The sequence below is a fragment of the Homarus americanus genome, unplaced genomic scaffold (genome assembly GCF_018991925.1).
Source record: "Homarus americanus isolate GMGI-L3 unplaced genomic scaffold, GMGI_Hamer_2.0 scaffold16836, whole genome shotgun sequence".
Lineage (NCBI taxonomy): Eukaryota > Metazoa > Arthropoda > Malacostraca > Decapoda > Nephropidae > Homarus > Homarus americanus.
The window spans coordinates 322264-341292 of NW_024720513.1; the positions used below are offsets into that span (position 1 = coordinate 322264).

At 49.5% G+C, this 19029-nt stretch overlaps 1 pseudogene; it reads right to left on the minus strand.

Annotated features, from left to right (window-relative positions):
- Positions 1-2108: 2108 nt before the first annotated feature.
- Positions 2109-13303, minus strand: LOC121860562 (annotated as a pseudogene).
- Between the last annotated feature and the right edge of the window lie 5726 nt (positions 13304-19029).

The following is a 19029-nucleotide window of genomic DNA, read 5'->3' on the forward strand; positions in this document are numbered from 1 at the left end:
ATACAGACAAATGGTTTAAGCCCACATACACAATGTACAGAAGCAAAGATGGATGTGGTAATATATACGAACGAGGGAGAGTTATATAGTGTGAGGGAGGTGCTCTCTCTACCTCTCACTCTTCCACTAATGAGTTCTATTTTATTATAAAGTTCACTATTATCACTGTAGTTTGTTTGTTTATTGTTTTACTATTTATTTATATCACTGCTAAATGCCACTGTCGTCGTCACTTCATTGCGAGGGTTTCCAGTACGGTTAATGGCCGGTCTCTTAACAACACCGTCACAGCTCTATATAACAGCACGGTTACAGTCCTTCCAGCACTGATACAACTGTTGCAGCAGCTGATACAGCACTTACAGCCCTTTCAGCATTGATACAGCACTTACAGCGGAGTCCCAACACCGTCGCGTCTGGGGGTGTCAGTATTCAGCTCTATCTACAAGACTTTCAACTAGTTTTCTTACCAACAACTCGCTGTTATAAAGAATAATTATTATCAATATTCTCAACAACAAAATTATGGAATTATTTATTATTTCAAGTAAAGATTTTCTTTTTGTAAATATTTAAAATCATCATTGCGGTAATTTTCATCCTTTTCTTCAGTAAATAGATTAAACAAAATCAGGTATTATTATTAATACAATTTTCTTAAGTTTTCGTCTTTTAATTTTTCTTATTCACTTTAATTATTGGTGGGTAATAGATCTGGTCGTCAAACACTCACTATATTCTGCCCTCAGTTTTTTTTACATTTATTATTTAATTTCATTACATTATTATTCAAATATTTTCCTCGTTCATTCTCTTGTAATTATTAAGATAATTTGTATATATAATTATCGTCCAGTATTATCAACACTACACATTCATTAACAAATTTGACCGATAATTACCACATTTAATCTTCACTATTAAGTCACGTTAAAAATAATTTGACATCTTTCGTTGGTATTGTTTCTATTCCATAATTTTTAAACTATATTCAGATCTTATCAAGGTACCGATATAAATATATTTAGAAATATTCATAATTTTTCTTGTCATTGAAAAACTTGTATTAATAATAATACATAAAGTTCATTAATTTATTTCATCAAGTACACAATTATTTCCAAAGTTTTATGATAAGTTTCCATAAAATTGTTATATGAATTTTTCAACACATTCACAGCAGAAAGGATTATTATTATTCTTTATTAAATTTTCTTGATCAATTCTCGTTCGTTTTTTTAAATTACATAATATAATTTTTTAATTTGTTCACAGCACAACAAAGTAATTTTCTACATAGGATAAAAATTTAAAATCAGGAATATATGCAAGTGTCCTGTCAGATATTGTGGGTAAACACTGAACACCTGGCGGGGTAGGCGGCGGTCAGCGCTGGTTATGGTGGTTCATCTTTGGTCAGCCCCATGCACCAGGGCGGGCTGACTGGGTAGGATGTGGTCACCATCCTATCCTGGGCTTAGGCAGTAGGGTGTGGTTAACCCTCTCCCACACTGGGTTAGGTAGGATGTGGGTCAGCATCGTATCCTGGACTGACGAGGAGGGGGTCATACCTGTCTCACACACTGGGCAGGAGGTGGCACAGCCCCTCCCTGATCCTCACTCGAGGGTGTAGGAGGGGTGTGGGTGACCCAGGGTGATAGTACACGGGTAGCAGGAGGGAGGGAGGGAGGAGGAGGGAGGTGTGGAGTGTCCCAGGAGGAGGTGGTGGTGTTGGGGACAGATCTTATCCGCCTTGTCAGACAGGTGTCGCTGCTCGCCTGCTTGGCCTGGCTGGGGTCAGGGACAACACACAGGTCCTGCAGCTGTTGTGGCCGTCCTCTGCCCCAGCGGCCCACGTCTTGGTCAGCTGCATGAGCTGCATTACTTGGGCTACCCAGAGCATCAAGTGTAGGAATATACATTGTCCCATATTTTTACTTGTCAAGGAGAAATGTGGTATCAGTTGAGGTTGAGGCGCTTGGCTCTTGTTGATGGTGCTGTTGATATCTGGCGGCCATCACGGTGGGGCGCTGCAGCCTGTCTCTGTGTCAGCGGAGGATGATGTAGGGCGTGCTGCTGCAGGTGACACTTGTACTGGCTGGCGGAGTTACTTGTGTGTGTGTGTGTGTGTGTCTGCTACATGTGGAGGACGGGTCTGGGCCCCGGCTGCTGCTGGGCCGCCAGGGCGTGCAGCTGGTGGTTCCTCGTGGGAGGCTGAGCATCGGGCATGGCGAATTTTAATTTTTCCCAGAAGTGAGTGTCGCCCCCACTTGAGGTACGTGTTTGTCTTAAGGTAGAGTCGGATGTCCGGGTCCAGGTCTCTCTGGGGGACATCGCCCAGCAGGATGACAATAAGTCGCCGCCGCCGGTCCTTGAGTACTTATGGTCGCTGAGCGGAACTCGAAGCGACACCATTCTGATTTGATAAGGTTTTCTGATAATATTAATATGGTGCGCTTGCTGGTCTCCACAGCGCTGAGGATGGTGTCGGTGATGTAGGCGCCGACGGGAAGAATCTCGGTAGTGGAGACAAAGCTTGTAGGCGGGCTGCCGCGCTCGCTCTGGCGCCAGAATCTGTGTCACGAACACTTCGTCTTTGGAGCTGTAACTGACGAAGGCGTCGAAGGCTTTATCTGTATCTCCCTCGTACTCGCTCCTGTAGAGAGCCTGACCCATACTTGGGTGACCACACCCTCATGCGGTTCTGTTGCAGAAGATGATGAGGGTGATGGTGGTGAAGGACGCATGAATCCGAGGGTGATGGTGGGCAGGAAGACGTAGTCCGTAGGCCTCGTGTCTTAGGTGGTCGTCTCCGTCTCGTTGTTGCAGGAGAGGTTGAAGGTAGACACTTGTGCCATCACCTCGACTGACCTGTTAAGAGAGCAGAAGATCTTGTCAGCGTCCTTGAGCATCCTGCCGGGCCCTGCAGCCATGTCTGGATGTCCTCAGCTCGTCACAGTCACAGCGCCAGGGGTTGTCGCTCTGGGTGGAGGGAGTGGGTGGATTCTTCAGGAACATGTTGGCTGGGAATGTTTTGAGACGATTATCATCTAACCTCAGCACCTCAGAGAGACAGGGTTAAGAATGTTGCGTTCTGTATGTAAAACAACTCATTACTATGTAAATACAATTCACGTAAAGGGTAAGATGCTCAAACTCGTAACCTTTGAGTTCCTTGATATAATTACGTTCCAAGTGGAGGGTTTCAAGCAGTTTCAGACCGTTGAACGTTCTGTTGTGAATAACCTCCTTTGCTGTCGTTCAGGTAGAGCACTTTGAGATTTTTTCTGCCGATGAACGTGTGGCTGGAGAGGGAGTCAGGTCATTACCGTCCGGTACACTTCAGAAGAATCCATTGGTATCCTGTCGGGCACAGCGTCATAGCCAGCCAGCGAGCAGTCGACGATATTGGCGCCCAAGACTCGTCGTGGAAACAAGTACAGTTATGGTGGGACAGGTCATCTCACAATCACAGGCGTCGAAGTCGCAGCAGTGACAGAGGCAAAGCAGTGCGACTCGTACTCACAGAGGAACTGCAGTTTCTGTGCCTCCAGCAGGGGATCACGGCGTTGTTGTTCATGGAGTCTACAGTTGATGCTGTCAGGTCGATCACTGTGGGGTGTTGTCTGGTCTCCTCCAGGCTGTTGATGGTCTGCAGCCACTCCATCGTGCAGTCACACTCGACAGGGTTCCCACCCAGGTAGAACTCAGGGAAGGTCACGTGAGGATCCATTAAGACAGCCTCAGGGCGTTCTGATCAATATTCTTGATCTTGTTAGCGAAGAGATCGACACGGTGAGATTTTTTTTTTTGAAGAAGGCGTATGGCTGTACCCTGGAGATGAGGTTGTTGTTCAGGAAGGAGGATCTCCACACTATCTGGCACTGAACTGGCACTAATGTCTGACAACTTTAAAACTGGCATCAATTATCATCAGGTTTAGTTGACTCTCTATCTCAAAATAATTTCCAAGTTCATTGATAAAATTTGGGCAGGTCTAGGTACTTGAGTCCCTGGGGATAAAGGCGTAGTCAAACAACTCAGGTGATTTTTGGACAAGTTGAGCCACTGAAGGTTTGGTAAATCAGAAAACAGACCATGAACGTTTGTCAACACATTATTGTCTAGCCTGATGGCCTCCAGGTGTTTGTTATTGTCAAAGCACCGTTCTCTATCGTGTGAATTTATTGCTGCCCAGATCCAGGACTTGGAGGGCTGGCAGGTTCTTAACACTCTTAGTGATATTCTCCACCACGTTAGCGGCCAGTTTTAGGGCACTGAGGTGGTGCAGGTCGGTAAAGGAACTGTTGCTGATATGACCATGATTACCGCTCAGGTCGGGGGTTCTGAGCGAGGCCAAACTCTGCACCAACTTGGGCACGTCCTGTAGGTAGTTGTGACTCAGCTCCAACTCCTGCAGCTCTGTGGAGTTAGTGAGGGCGTGGCTATCCACGCTGAACCTTCATTGTTATCCAACTTTAACACCTGCAGGCCGATTAGACCCAGAGTCTTATCACTGATCACTTTGACTCTGTTATCAGACAGCACTAACGTGTGTAATCTAAACAGTCCACTGACGTGTTATCTGAAATTGTTTCTATCATATTCTGCTGTAATTTTAACACTCGCAGGTTGGTCAGGTCACGAAACGGCAGCATCGAGTCTGGTGATTCTGTTGTTAGACAGATCGAGGCTGGCGAGTCTCAACAGATCGGTGAAGGTCTCTGAATTGGCCAGGTGTTGGTGAGCTGGTTGTCTGTGAGCTCAGCTCCAGCAGGGGCTGAGGCCGTGAAGAGCGGGGCCAAGACACTCACCGAGTTGTTCCTGATACACAACTTGGTGAGTCTCTTGTTCTCCTGGAAGAGTTCAGGTGGTGGCGCAGTCAACAAGTTCCCGACAGGTCCAACACTTCCAGGGGTACATACCAAAGGCCTTGTCCTCCAGTTTGCTAATGCCATTCAGACTCATGTTGAGTATTGCAAGTTTTGAGCGCTGCAAATGCAAATGCCGGAACACTCACTAAGTGGTTGAAGGACACGTCGGACCGTAGCCCGGCGCATATATACTCCTCTTGCTGAAACTGAGAACTGTACGTCTTGTAGTTTGTTTCTGGACAGATTGAGGAGCCTGAGATTTTCCAGGTGGCAGAGGTGCCGGGGCAGCGTCAGATGTTGTTGTCCCCAGGTCCAGCCTTTCCAGGTTCTCTGCTCTCTGAAGGCGTCGTTGGCGATCTTGAGGGTCATGGCGGACCAGTCGGTGTTGTAGGTCCTCAGCGTGAGGTTCCTGAGGTTGGCGGGGCCTATGAACGCCTCCCGCAGGACCTCACCGATCTTGCAGTACTCTATATCGAGCTCCTGCAACTCTCGCAGCCTCCAGAACTCTTGTTCTGTAGCGCACTTTGGAAGGGACGTCACTACTCAATCCTGGGCTTGACGGTGTTCCTGGTGGGGATCATGCTGAAGTTGGTGGGGTCAGTTCACTGTTGATGGTTCGTAGTCGACAGAGGAGGGCGACGAGGTCGGTGCCCGCCAGCGAGGTGACCTGACAGTCATCAGGGCTGGTACTGTGGGCCTACGTTCCCCGCACAGCCCAGCAGGGCCGCCAGCTCCAGCCCACAATATTCGCATTTTGCTGCGGCCTGTTTCACAGAGCGCCATTATCCTGGCTGGTCGGGGCCGACCGGTCTCGCCATCTTAGGATACGCGATGCAGAGTCCTCATACTCCTCGGTAAAATATGAGCCTGACTGGTCCCATCACTTCGTTTCACTTGCACATGGCGTATTCCTCTCCCTCCACCAATCCTAGCACTGGGTATTTTATCCATAATAGCCAATTCAGCTCAATCAAGCGAAATGTGGGAGCGTGTGAGTGTGTGTCGGTGCGCGGTGTCTGAGGGTCCACTGGCCGACGCATTCATCACTGGTCGCCCAGGCTAACAACATGGCCGACCATTATCCGCCGCTCGCCGCTAGGTGCCGCTCGGCACTCAACACAGCCTCTCTCCTTCTCCTCCACCATAAATGCTCCAGATTAATTGCAAAACACACACGCTAATTTTTAGATACCAATTACGATCGTTTTAACTGGGAGAAGACGAGAGGCCTTACTCTTGAGATGTCGGTGTTTGGGTAAAGCGTCCGCCAGCTTCTGTTATCGGTACAAATCAGTAACGGTACCTCAGTGGGCTCATGGATGACCCCCGCCAGTGCAAGCACAAAAGAAAATGAGTAGTGAGCCGCTCCTCTACACGAAACAAGGCTCCATTTCACTCCAGGTCAACATATGACTCGCCTTGTTAACAATGACTCCGTGGAAGGTGTTGTACGAGACGGAACAGATTAATAATATGGGTTAATGAACATCGTCCGAACACAATGAAAATAACGCGGGGGTGAGACGAGTGCTAGCGCTGCCCCCTTTGTGTGGAAGTAGTGGACAGTGTGGGTGGGGGCGTAGGGAGGGGTGTGGTGGGGAAGAGCCTCACGCCCACATTAGGGAAGGAGGGTGGGGATGGGGGACTTTTAAAACATCTCTCTTTCAAATATCGGAAAAATAAAACAGGTGCATTAAACATCAGGTGTGTGTGTGTGTGTGTGTGTGTGTGTGTGTGTGTGTGTGCGTGTGTGTGTGTTGATGCTGCCTCATCCACCCCACACATATACAGCCCCACCTCACCTCCCATTACATCCACCCCAAAGCCGCCCCAAATACCAACACCTCCTCCACCTCCCCACACCCCCCACCTCCCCACCCCCACCCCCCACACCCCCCCCCCACCCCTACCCCCCACACCTTCCCACCCCATTGCAGATGAGAGTGGTTGTTTATATACTAGAGTGTAAACAATGGTGTCTGATGAGGGAGTTTATTGTTTATCTCTCTCTCTCTTTTGTCATTATTCTATTTATGTATTAATGTTATAAATAGATAGATAGATAAATACCATTAATTACATTTATCAATAGACGTGTGAGAGAGAGAGGGAGGTGGCTTCAACGCAGTGGTCGGAAGTGATCCACCTCGACTCCCCGGTTTTGAGAGACCTGAGTGAGAGACATTACTGAGAGACACTTAACCGAGACATAATGATACACACACACACACACACACACACATACACACACACACATAATACAAAGTGTGAAAGTGACCAGGACATTCTGAGACAAGTGGAATGTGATTGAAGGAACAAGTGGAATGTGGTGATTGATGGAACAAGTGGAATGTGGTGATTGAAGGAACAAGTGGAATGTGGTGATTGAAGGAACAAGTTGGAATGTGGTGATTGAGGAGCAAGTGGAATGTGGTGATTGAAGGACAAGTTGGAATGCGGTGATTGAGAGGAGCAAGTGGAATGTGGTGATTGAAGAACAAGTTGGAATGTGGTGATTGAAGGAACAAGTGGAATGTGGTGATTGAAGGAACAAGTTGGAATGCGGTGATTGAGGAACAAGTGGAATGCAGTGATTGAAGGAGCAAGTGGAATGTGGTGATTGAAGGAACAAGTTGGAATGTGGTGATTGAAGAACAAGTGGAATGTGGTGATTGAAGGATTAAGTAAAGTGGAATGTGGTAATTGATGGGACAAATGGAATGTGGTGATTGAAGGAACAAGTTGGAATGCGGTGATTGAAGGAACAAGTGGAATGGTGATTGAAGGAACAGGTGGATAGCTTCTGTGATAACTTGTTGAGAGAGAGTTGTGGTTTCTTGGCTCCTCTCATCTCCTCACCTCACAGCTCACACTGTTGCCACATCACAACACACCCACACGCCACACACACTTCTCTCTCTCTCTCTCTCTCTCTCTCTCTCTCTCTCACATGTTAAGCTATCATTTTACTTCTCTAGAGATAATTTATTCACAACATTAATTAATTTTTTTATAGTTTATTCTGGTTTATGTAGGAAAACTATAATCGATTTATTTACTTGGTATTGCTTTGCCCACGGTGTCGTATTTCGCGCCAAATCCAAAGCTAGTTTATCCTGTGAGTGTTATAGCTGTCTGTTTAGCTGTCTTCAATGGGTTTTCATTTGAGGATATTAGCGATTATAGCTTTTTGTGTAATGATTATGTGATTGTTTTATTCTGGTTTTAATAATTATATTATTTTGGTTAATAATTTTAGCTTTTTATATTTGAGTGTTAAGCTGTTTAGGCTTATATTTATATTCTTAAGTGAATGGTGACGTAAGATTGTGATTTGTGACGTTATTGGTGACGTAAGAACACATGTGATTTGTGACGATACTGGTGACTTTATTCCATTAACTGTCTACCATAACCTGTTTTGCTGCCATAAAGTTCAGTCCTCAGCTCACATAGACGCCATTTTGTTCACCTTATCTGTACTGGAGGTCTGAGTAAATGAGTTAGGGTTATTTTTCACGTCTACAGTTAAGGAAGGAACATTAACAGGAACTTTTGAGAATCACAAGTTAGGAGGATAATATTTAACTTGTGAGGTTTTGGAGGCCAGATATAGACGTCAGGAGCCAGGTATAGACGCGGGCCAGTATAGACGCGCCAGGGCGGTATAGACGTAGACGCCAGTTATGGACGCCAGGTATAGACGCCGGTTATAGACGCCGGGTATAGACGCCGGGAGCCAGGTATGGACGCGGAGCCAGGTATAGACGCCGGGTATGGGCAGAGCGGTATGGACGTCGGAATATGCGCCGGGAGCCGGGTATAGACGCGGTATGGACGCCAGGAGCAGGTATAACGCCAATATAGACGCGGGGCGAGGTATAGACGCCGTAGCAGGTATAGACACCAGAGCCAGGTATAGAGGCAGGTCGATAGACGTCAGATATTGACGCCAGGAGTCAGGTATAGACGTCGAATGTAGACGCCAGGGGCGGTATAGACGTCGAATATAGACGCCGAGCCAGGTATAGACGCCGGGTATAGAGTCAGATGTAGACGCCGGGAGCCAGGTATAGACGCCAGGTATAGACGCCGGAGCCAGGTATAAACGCCAGTAGCCGGGTATGGACACCAGTAGCCAGGTATAGACGCCGGAGCCAATAGAGGGCACAGGGTCAGATATAGACGCCAGGAGCCAGGTATGGACGTCAGATATAGACGCCAGGAAGGTATAGACGTGAGGTGGCGGCTGGTGTGGCTGCGGTGGTCGGGAGAAATAAGCCTCCACTGGTGCGTGACCAAGTAATTCCGGTGTTATACTCGTGTTGTGTTATGTTCTTTATCCAACAGGCGATTCACCACCCCTCCTCTTACCCCCCCTCCCTGTCTCGCCCCAAACCCATCCTCACCCCCTCACCCCCCTCTTACCCCTCCTCTTACCCCCCCTGTCTCGCCCCAACCCCATCTCCCACCCCCTCACCCCCTTACCCTCCTCTTACCCCTTCCCCTGTCTCGTCCCCAACCCCATACTCACCCCTCACCCCCCCCCCTTGCCCTCCTCTTACCCCCTCCCCTGTCTCTCCCCAACCCCTGCCTCCCCACCCCTCCACCCCCCTCTTACCCCTCCTCTTACCCCCCCCTCCCTGTCTCTCCCCAACCCCTTCTCCCACCCCTCCACCCCCTCTTACCCCTCCTCCACCCCCCCCTCCCCTGTCTCTCCCAACCCCTTCTCCCACCCCTCACCCCCCTCCCTCCTTACCCCTTGTTTTTCCTCCTCTTACCCCCCCTCCCTGTCTCGCCCCCAACCCCACTCTCCCACCCCTCACCCCCCCTCTTACCCTCCTCTTACCCCCCTTCCCTGTCTCGTCCCCACCCCATACTCCCACCCCCTCACCCCTCTTCCCTCCTCTTACCCCCCTCCTGTCTCGCCCCAACCCCATCTCCCACCCCTCACCCCTCTGCCCCTCCTCTTACCCCTTCCCCTGTCTCGTCCCCAACCCCTTCTCCCACCCCCACCCCCTCTTCCCCTCCTCTTACCCCCCCTCCCTGTCTCGTCCCCAACCCCATACTCCCACCCCTTCCCCCCTCTTACCCCTCCTCCCCCCCCCCTCCTGTCTCGCCCCCAACCCCTTACCTCACCCCTCCACCCCCTCTTACCCCCCCTCCTCTTACCCCCTCCCTGTCTAAACCCCCCCATACCCCACCCCACCTCACCCCCCCCTCTCCTCTTACCCCTCCTCTTACCCCCTCTCCCCTCCTCGCCCCCAACCCCTACTCACCCCCTCACCCCCCTCTTACCCCTCCTCTTCCCCCCCTCCCTGTCTCGTCCAACCCCATCTCCCACCCCTCACCCCCTCTTACCCCTCTTTTTTTTTTTTTTGTTGTTTTTTTTTTGTACCCCCATCCCCACCCCTCTCTTGCCCTCCTCTTACCCCCCTCCCTGTCTCGTCCCCAACCCCATACTCCCACCCCCTCACCCCTCTTACCCTCTCTTACCCCCCCTCCCCTGTCTCGTCCCCTCTTATACCCTCACCCCCCCTCACCCCCCCTCTTACCCTCCTCTACCCCCTCCTGTCTCTCCCCCAACCCCATACCCTCACCCCTCACCCCCCCTCTTTACCCTCCTCTTCCCCCCCTCCCTGTCTCGTCCCCAACCCACCCCTCACCCCCTCACCCCCTCTTACCCCTCCTCTTACCCCCTCCCCTGTCTCGTCCCCAACCCCCATCCCTCACCCCCCTCACCCCCCTCTTACCTCCTCTTCCCTCTGTCTGCCCCCATACCCTCACCCCTCACCCCCCTCTTTCCCTCCTCTTACCCCCTCCCTGTCTCGCCCCCATGCCTCCCCCTCACCCCTCTTACCCCCCTCCTGTCCGTCCCCCCCCACCCCTCACCCCCTCACCCCCCTCTCTTACTTACACTTTGGGGTTTCGTTCCTCTGGTTATTCTTCTTAATTGTCTTTTGTTATTTTTGTGTCAGGTTGAAATCAAATTCAAATCAGTGTTTTTCCTCGAGTTTTTTTTTTTTTAGTGACGTCTTCTTCAGTCCACATTTATAAGGGGTTTCAGACCCTTGTGTTCCCCTTGGTGACGAGAGATAAAGGACTCAGAAACCGAAGTAAGATTTCCGGAACTTTCCTTCATATGGACTTTCCTTTAACCTGTCGAGCTTTTTCCCCAATGGACTTTTTTTCCCCAATGGACTTTTTCCCCAATGGACTTTTTTCCCAATTGACTTTTCCTCCAATGGACTTTTTCTCCAATGGACTTTTTCCCCAATGGACTTTTTTCACAATGGACTTTTTAATGGACTTTTCCTCCAATGGACTTTTTCCCCAATGGACTTTTCCCCAATGGACTTTTCCCCAATGGACTTTTCCTCCAATGGACTTTTCCAATGGATTTTTCCCCAATGGACTTTTTCCCCAATGGACTTTTCCCAATGGACTTTCCTCAATGGTTTTCCCCAATGGACTTTTCCCCAATGGACTTTTTTCCAATGGACTTTTTCCCCAATGGACTTTTCCTCCAATGGACTTTCCCCAATGGACTTTTTCCCCAATGGACTTTTTAATGGACTTTTCCTCCAATGGACTTTTTTTCCAATGGACTTTTTCCCCAATGGACTTTTTTTTCCCCAATGGACTTTTTTCCTAATGAACTTTTTCCCAATGGACTTTTTTCTAATGGACTTTCATGTGGACTTTTTCCCAATGGACTTTTTCCCCAATGGATTTCCCTGTGGACTTTTTCCCCAATGGACTTTTTCCCTAATGGACTTTTCTCAATGGACTTTTCCTCAATGGATTTTTTCTCCAATGGACTTTTTTCCCCAATGGACTTTTTCCCCAATGGACTTTTTCCCAATGGACTTTTTCCCAATGGACTTTTCCAATGGACTTTTCCTCCAATGGACTTTTCCTCCAATGGACTTTTTTCACAATGGATTTTTCCTTCAATGGACTTTTTTCCCCAATGGACTTTTTCCCCAATGGACTTTTCCCCAATGGACTTTTTCTAATGGACTTTTCCCTAATGGACTTTTTCCCCAATGGACTTTTCCTCAATGGACTTTTTCCCCAATGGACTTTTTCCCCAATGGACTTTTTCCCCAATGGACTTTTCCCCAATGGACTTTTTCCCCAATGGACTTTTCCCCAATGGACTTTTCCTACTTAAGATGACATATTTTATCTGATGTGGATTCGAGAGGAGTGGGTATTTCACACTTTTCTCTGCGTGTTTTGGTTTTTATAATCTATCTATCTATCTATCTATCTATCTATTCTTGTCTCTCCCTTCTCTTTCTCTTGTTTCTGTCTGTGTCTATCTCTGTCTGTCTGTCTGTCTGTCTGTCTCCAGGTGCCGTAGGTCCCAATGGGGCGTCTTAAACAGGATGTGGAGGGTAAATTCCCGGTGTGTCAGTCATGGTCAGCAGCGTCAGCCATGGTCAGAGTGTCAGCCATGGTCAGTAGCGTAGGTTAAAGTCAGTGTGTCATGGCCATGGTCAGCAGTGTCAGCCATGGTCAGCACAGCGTCAGCCATGGTCAGCAGCGTCAGCCATGGTCAGCAGTGTCAGCAGCGTCAGGAAGTGGCTAGTGGCGGGAAACTATCGTCTTCCTCCACCATTATGACTAATTTTCTCCACAATGGGAGGAGGAGGAGGAGGAGGAGGAGGGGGGAGGGAGGAGAAAGAAGAAGAGGAGTTGGAAAGAAGGAGGAGGAGGAGGAGGGAGGAGGAGGAGGAGGAGGGAGGAGGAGGGAGGAGGAGGAGGAGGAGGAGGGGAGGAGGAAGAGGAGGAGAGAAGAAGAAGAGGAGGTTGGAAGGAAGAAGAAGCGGGAGGGAGGAGGAGGAGGATGTCGGTAGTGAAGAAGCAGCAGGAAGAGGGAGGGAGGAGGAGGAGGGGGAGGAGGAGGGGAGAGGGAGGAAAGGAGGAGAAGAAGAAGAGGAGTTGAGAAGAAGAAGCAGGAGGAGGAGGGGGAGGAGGGGAGGGAGGACCATCTTGCACTACTGTACACTTCCTGCACCGCCACAGTCATGTCGGAACCGCAGCAACAAATTATGCCACAAACCCGCCGTTCACACACGAGCTTGGCCTCCTCCTGCTCACCTCCTCTCTCACGTCTCTCCTTCTCTTATCCTCCCGTCTCTCTCCGTCTTCTCCTTCCGTTCGTCCTTTCCTCTCCTCCCGTCCTCTTCACTCCTGCATTTCCTCTCCTCCCGTCCTCTTCCTCCTGCATTTCCTCGCTGTTCTCTCGTCTCCTCCGTCTCTCTCCTCTCCTCTCCTCTCCTCTCTCTCCGTCCATCTCTACGTCCATCCGTCCGTCCGTCCGTCTGTCTGTCCACCTTCTCCCGGCATTCGTTCGTCCGCTTGCCATCACTGCCTCTCCGCCGCCGCTGCCGCTGGACTCTTACCACAGTCATGGTCATTGTCGGAAGGTAGGAGGAGGAGGGAGGGAGAGAGGTAGGGAAGAGGAGGAGGAGGAGGGAGGAGAGGTGAAGAAGAGGAGAGGGAGGAGGAGGGAGAGGAGGGAGGAAGGTAGGAAGAGGAGGAGGAGGAGGAGGGGAGAGGTAGGAAGAGGAGGAGGAGGAGGGGAGAGGGAGGGAGGAGGGGAGAGGAGGGAGGAGGAGGAGGGAGGGAGGGAGAGGTAGGAAGAGGAGGAGGAGGAGGGAGGGAAGAGGGTAGGAAGAGGAGGAGGAGGGAGGGAGAGGTAGGGAAGAGGGAGGGAGGAGGAGGGAGGAGGGAGGGGAGAGGTAGGAAGAGGAGGAGGGAGGAGGAGGGAGGAAGGTAGGAAGGAGGAGGAGGAGGGAGGGAGGGAGAGGTAGGAAGAGGAGGAGGAGGAGGGAGGGAGAATAGGAAGAAGAAGGAGGAGGGAGGGAGGGAGGTGAGGAAGAGGAGGAGGAGGAGGAGGGAGGAGAGAGAGGTAGGGAAGAAGGAGGGAGGAGGGAGGGAGGGAGAGAAGGAGGAGAAGAGGGAGGAGGAGGAGGGGAGGGAGAGAGAGGGTAGGAGAGGAGGGAAGGAGGAGAGGAGGGGAGAGGTAGGAAGAGGAGGAGGAGGGAGGGAGGGAGGAGGGAGGGGGAAGGGAGAAGAGTAGGGAAGAAGGGAGGAGGAGGAGGAGGGAGAGAGGAGGGAGGAGGGAGGAGGAGGAGGGAGGGGAGAGGGGTAGGAGGGAGGAGGAGGAGGGAGGAGAGGGGAGAGGTAGGGAAGAGGAGGAAGAAGGGGGGAGAGAGGAAGAAGGAGGAGGAGGAGGGAGGGGAGGTGTAGGAAGAGGAGGAGGGAGGAGGGGGGGAGGGAGGAGGAGGTAGAAGAGGAGGAGGAGGTAGGGAGGAGAGGTAGGAAAAGGAGGAGGGAGGAGGGAGGGGAGAAGGTAGGAAGAGGAGGAGGAGGGAGGGAGGGAGGAGAGGTAGGAAAGAGGAGGAGGAGGGAGAGGGAGGGGAGAGGTAGGAGAAGAGGAGGGAGGGGTTATTCTCACCCTCGAGAAAATAGTTGTTTTCAAACGAGAAACACATACACACACCCACCCACACCCCCCACACACACACCGCCCCCCACACACACACACCCCCACACACACACACACCCTCCACACACACACACCCACCACACCCCCCACACACCCCCACACACACACACCCCACACACACACACACACCCCCACACACACACACACACCCCCCCACACACACCCCCACACACACACACCTCCACACACACACACACCCTCCACACACACACCTCCACACACACCCCCACACACACACCCCACACACACACCACACACACACACCCCCACACCCCCACACACACACATTCTTGGGTGTTTTTAACAAGGCACATTTTGTGTAAGTGGGGAAAATGTTAATGATTATAACTACAAGTTCTTCTCATAGTTACCTGGCCAGTGTGTGTGTCCGTCTGACTGTGTGTCTCTATAAGTGTGTGTGTGTGTGTGTTGTGTGTGTGTGTGTGTGTGTGTGTGTGTGTGTTGTGTGTGTGTGTGTGGGTGGGTGTGTGTGTGTGTGTGAAAACTTATAAGTATGTTTATAAAAAATGGTAGTTATAGAGAGAGAGAGAGAGAGAGAGAGAGAGAGAGAGAGAGAGAGAGGACTGGAGCAGGCTGACGAAGCTTGGCATTCATACCGAGGAGACAAAGACGAATTTCTCTTTCTTTTATTTCTCTCCCTTTCTCTAGGTGACTGTATATTACTTTTACTGTTTCTCTCTTTCTCTCTCTATCTTTATTATCCCACCGTGTCTTTTCACTTTCCGTTTAATTTAACTCTCTTTTCTCTCTCTCTCACAACATCTCTACAAATAACCAAGAAACGGAGACGAAACACATACATGGTCTTATTATTATTATTATTATTATTATTATTATTATTATTATTATTATTATTATTATTTATATTATTATTATTATTATTGTTTTTATTATTATTATTATTATTGTTATTATTGTTTTTATTATTATTATTATTATTATTATTGTTTTTTTATTATATTATTATTGTTATTATTATTATTATTATTATTGTTTATTATTATTATTATTATTATTATTATTATTTTTATTATCATCATCTATCTTACTATTGCTTTTGGTTTGGAAGCTTTAGTTGGGTGGTGTGGGGTTTGGATGAGGGGGAGTGTGTGGGGCTGAGAGGGGGTGTGGGGTTGGGATGGTGGGAGTGTGTGGGGCTGAGAGGGGATGGTGTGGGGTTTGGGTGGTGGGAGGTGTGTGGGGCTGAGGGGATGGTGTGGGGTTGGGGTGGTGGGAGTGTGTGGGGCTGAGAGGGAGTGGTGTGGGGTTGGGGTGGTGGGAGTGTTGGGGCTGAGAGGGGTGGTGTGGGGTTGGGGTGGTGGGATGTGTGGGGCTGAGAGGAGTGGTGTGGGGTAGGGTGGTGGGAGTGTGTGAGGCAGAGTGGTGTGGGGTTGGGATGGTGGGGTGTGTGGGGCTGAGAGGGGTGGTGTGGGGTTGGGATGTGAGTGGGAGTGTGGGGCTGAGAGGGGTGGTGTGGGGTTGGGATGGTGGGAGTGTGGGGTTGAGAGGGGTGGTGTGTGGGGTTGGGAAGGGTTGGTTGGAGTTGAGAGGAAGGTGATGGAGGGGGTGTGTGTGGGGCGCTGCTCCTTCTAACATAGTCACCCCTGAAAATTATCCCGCCACCCACCTGAAATACTTGGTTTTCTATGATGGACGGGCGAGGGAAGGAGAGAGGCGAATCACGACATCACCTCATTGAAAGCGACCATCTCCACCCACCCACCCACCACCACCACTCTACCCTCATTACTCACAAAATACTCACAAAACTCACATAGCTACAGTATTTACCATCTCCGACTAACACTCACAGAATCTCAAATAATACGTCATATTACCCTTTATTTCTGTCTCCTAGATGGTTAAATTAGACGGGGTTATTTAGGTGTGACGTCACTTATACCACGTAATAGACAGTGGTTAATTAATGGCGTTTTAATTGAGGTGCCGAGACTTGAGGTTAATTGACCTTGTCCTGTTCTCTAGGTAGGAGTTCAGTTGAGTGGAAAGACAATGGGAGGATCTTTTAGTGTTGGTGTATGTTATAATAGGGACCTTAGTTCTAATAGGGACCCAGTTATAATAGGACCGATTATAATAGGACAGTTATAATAGGGACCTTAGTTCTAATAAGGGACCCAGTTCTAATAGGGACCCAGTTATATGGGGACCTTAGTTCTAATAGGGACCCAGTTATATAGGGACCCAGTTATAATAGGGACCTTAGTTCTATTAGGGACTTTGAGTTCTAATAGGGACCAGTGGTAGTGAGAACAGTTCTAATAGGGTCTAATTCTAATCGGGGTCAGTTATAATCGGGCACTTAGTTCTATTAGGGATCGATTATAATAGGGGTTAGTCATAATAGGTTCCATTTACGTTTCCTCATTACTTGTCTGTGTCTCTTTTCTCTATCTCTATATCTGACGGTCTGTGCCTCTCTCTCTCTCTCAGTCTTTCTCTTCTTCATTTATCTCTCTTGATCTGTCTCTTTCTCTTTCTTTCTCCATCTATCTTTTGATCTCAGTTTATATGTCTCTTCCTCTTTCTCTCTTAGTATCTCTCAATCACTGACCGTCGCATTCTTAAGACGGTATCTGAGAGAGAGAAGAGAGAAGAGAGAGAGAGAGAGAGAGAGAGAAGAAGACACACACACACACACACATACACCTGTTTTTAATCACAGTACACTCGGGGTAAAACCTGTTGACCTTTGGTAATCTGACCTGACCTGATCTCCTCTTGTTCCCTCCCTCCCCACCCCTGCGACGTGTCCCCTTCCAAGCCTCCCCTCCCTCCCCTCCCCCTCCCTGGGCATTTTCCTCCTCCTCTCCCCATTTTAGTATCTATCAGCCCATCCTCATAGATAGATAGATAGATAGATAGATGGGTGGATGGGTGATGGATAGATAGATAGACGTCAGCTCATCCAGGTCTTTGGAGGGATGTGTGGGCGGAGGAGGTCTGGAGGATGTGTGTGGAGGGAGGAGGTCTTTGGAGGATGTGTGTGGAGGGAGGAGGGTCTTTGGAGGGATGTGTGGAGGAGGAGGTCTTTGGAGGGATGTGTGGCGGAGGAGGTCTTTGGAGGGATGTGAAGGGAGGAGGCTGGAGGGATGTGTGGCGGAGGAGGAGGTCTTTGGAGGATGTGTGGAGGGAGGAGGTCTTTGGAGGGATGTGTGGCGGGAGGAGGTCTTTGGAGGGATGTGTGGAGGGAGGGAGGTCATTGGAGGGATTGGAGGGAGGTCTTTGGAGGATGTGTGTGGAGGAGGGAGAGGTCTTTGGAGGGATTGTGTGGAGGGAGGAGGTCTTTGGAGGGATGTGTGGAGGAGGAGGTCTTTGGAGGGATGTGGAGGAGGAGGTCTTGGAGGGATGTGTGGATGGAGGAGGTCTTTGGAGGGATGTGTGGAGGAGGAGGTCTTTGGAGGGATGTGTGGAGGAGGAGGTCTTTGGAGGGATGTGTGGATGGAGGAGGTCTTTGGAGGATGTGTGGAGGCTTTGGACAGTCTGCCTGTACCTGTGGTGTGTGGGTTGCCGCAGAGAGATTATATAGACGATACACACACACACACACACACACACACACACACACACACACACACACACACACACACACACACATTCACTTCTCTATAAAGGTGTACAAAAATCCGGATTGAGTTGAATAATATTTTATTAGATATACAAGCAAATAACATTGTATAGTGTGTGTGGGTATGTACAGTGTGTGTGTGTGTGTGTGTGTGTGTACAGTGTGTGTGTGTGTGTGTGTGTTGTGTGTGTGTGTGTACAGTGTGTGTGTGTGTGTGTACAACAAATTGAGACATGTTTCCTCTTGTTAGCCTCAGCTCGTTGGGATCTCTCTTTTCCTTTACCAAAACTAACCACATTTACATTTCTCATCAGGAACCATACACTTTTAAACCCCTTTTCTCAGTAGGATCAGTGATGTTTAGTTTGTCATAATAATACTGTAAAAGAGAGTCTGTATATTTTTAGTTTGATATAATTAGAAATATTCAGTAGTCGTTTGGTGAATATATGACACGTATTTTTATTTTCTTTACTGTATTTTTCCGTGGGGGTGGGGGGTAAGATGAGTAAAAGGTAATAACTGTTGGCTAAATGATAACTGGTGAATGTCCAAAGAATGTGAGGAAGAATTGGAAAGGTTTTTAAGGGTGATAAATTTACGTGGTGCCTTCTGGTGTTGTTTACATGGTGAAGGACATTAGCATCACATGACCTTCCTGATCACCACCTGCCGTCCTCACTCGGCCACACACCCCACCAGGGACTGTCAGGCTCACACACGAGGTCCCTGGGTCGTGTCTTTGGTCTCTGGGAGTTTTTGTGGCCAATACAGACCATCTGGGAGGGGGTGAGTCAGGGTCTTATGAGGGGTTACTGGGGACCGCAGGAGAACACTGACCTCTTGAAGGACTGTAAGGGCCACACAACTCGCTGGCTTAAGTCTAGACCTCAGGAAGGGTTGCAGGGGCTCTGGGCGTGTAGTTCTACCATATCAATGATCTGTGTCGCCTGTGTCTCGATGTCTATGTCGCAGTGTTCACCGTCAGCAGCGCCGTCTCCCTCGCTGGGTCCTGACGTCTT